Raw genomic sequence first — 1763 nt, 5'->3', positions numbered from 1 at the left:
GTTTTGGCCCGTTTTTGGGCTGTTTTGGCCTGTTTTTGGTCCGTTCTTGCGTGGCACGGCGACCGTCGTGAGCGGAGCAAAACGTCAGCCATCTCAGCACCCTGGAACCCCCCGGGTGGCACAGGGCTGGATGGGGCTTTCGTATAGCAGGGACGGTGCTGCCTCTCGCTTCGCTCGCTGTTCGCCGCTCACCGCTCGCTCGCTCAGCCAAAAATGGCCAGTTTTGGCCCGTTTTTGGGCTGTTTTGGCCTGTTTTTGGTCCGTTCTTGCATGGCGCGGTGACCGTCGTGAGCGGAGCAAAACGTCAGCCATCTCAGCACCCTGGAACCCCCCGGGTGGCACAGGGCTGGATGGGGCTTTCGTATAGCAGGGACGGTGCTGCCTCACGCTTCGCTCGCTGTTCGCCGCTCGCCGCTCGCTCGCGCAGCCAAAAATGACCAGTTTTGGCCCGTTTTTGGGCTGTTTTGGCCTGTTTATGGTCCGTTCTTGCGTGGTGCGGTGACCGTCGTGAGCGGAGCAAAACGTCAGCCATCTCAGCACCCTGGAACCCCCCGGGTGGCACAGGGCTGGATGGGGCTTTCGTATATAGCAGGGACGGTGCTGCCTCTCGCTTCGCTCGCTGTCCGCCGCTCGCCGCTCGCTCGCGCAGCCAAAAATGGCCAGTTTTGGCCCGTTTTTGGGCCGTTTTGGCCAGTTTTTGGCCTGTTCTTGCATTGCGCGGTGACCGTCGAGAGCGGAGCAAAACGTCAGCCATCTCAGCACCCTGGAACCCCCCGGGTGGCACAGGGCTGGATGGGGCTTTCGTATAGCAGGGACGGTGCTGCCTCTCGCTTCGCTCGCTGTCCGCCGCTCGCCGCTCGCTCGTGCAGCCAAAAATGGCCAGTTTTGGCCCGTTTTTGGGCCGTTTTGGCCAGTTTTTGGCCTGTTCTTGCATTGCGCGGTGACCGTCGAGAGCGGAGCAAAACGTCAGCCATCTCAGCACCCTGGAACCCCCCGGGTGGCACAGGGCTGGATGGGGCTTTCGTATAGCAGGGACGGTGCTGCCTCTCGCTTCGCTCGCTGTCCGCCGCTCGCCGCTCGCTCGTGCAGCCAAAAATGGCCAGTTTTGGCCCGTTTTTGGGCCGTTTTGGCCAGTTTTTGGCCTGTTCTTGCATTGCGCGGTGACCGTCGAGAGCGGAGCAAAACGTCAGCCATCTCAGCACCCTGGAACCCCCCGGGTTGTCACGACCTTAGCTGGAAATGCCTAAGGCGTGCGGCACCCTTGCGGCCAAAGACGCGAACTTAGCTTGCGTTGCCTAAGTCGCGAGTCACCCGTGCGGCAAAGACGCGAACTTAGCTTTGCCTTGCCTAAGTCGCGCTTCGCCCTTGCGATCTTGCTCCGCAAGGATCAGCCCACTTTGTAACCTCTCGCAGGTCCCGAAGGACCTGTAAAAGAGAAAGAGAGTTAGATCGAAAGAACGAGCAACGGACACGTCCCGAAGTCTCGCGAAAAGGAAAGCTTTACAAGCAATTCGTCGAACACCTTGTGTGCACAAGAGAAAAGAGGGAGAGGGGGAAAAACAAGGCTTTCAAGGATGAACGAACAGCTGCAAGCCCACAAACAGCCGCTCACCTGGTCCCGGACGCAACACCAAGTTCCCGTAAAGGTCACGTACGAACTTGCGAAAGAGTGTTCAACGCCCGGTATATAACCGAAGCCCCATCCAGCCATGTGCCACCCGGGGGGTTCCTGGGTGCTGAGATGGCTGACATTTTGGTGAGCG

The sequence above is a fragment of the Musa acuminata genome, unplaced genomic scaffold (assembly GCF_036884655.1).
Source record: "Musa acuminata AAA Group cultivar baxijiao unplaced genomic scaffold, Cavendish_Baxijiao_AAA HiC_scaffold_441, whole genome shotgun sequence".
NCBI classification, from domain to species: Eukaryota; Viridiplantae; Streptophyta; class Magnoliopsida; order Zingiberales; family Musaceae; genus Musa; species Musa acuminata.
Note: the sequence above shows the minus strand (reverse complement) of the source record.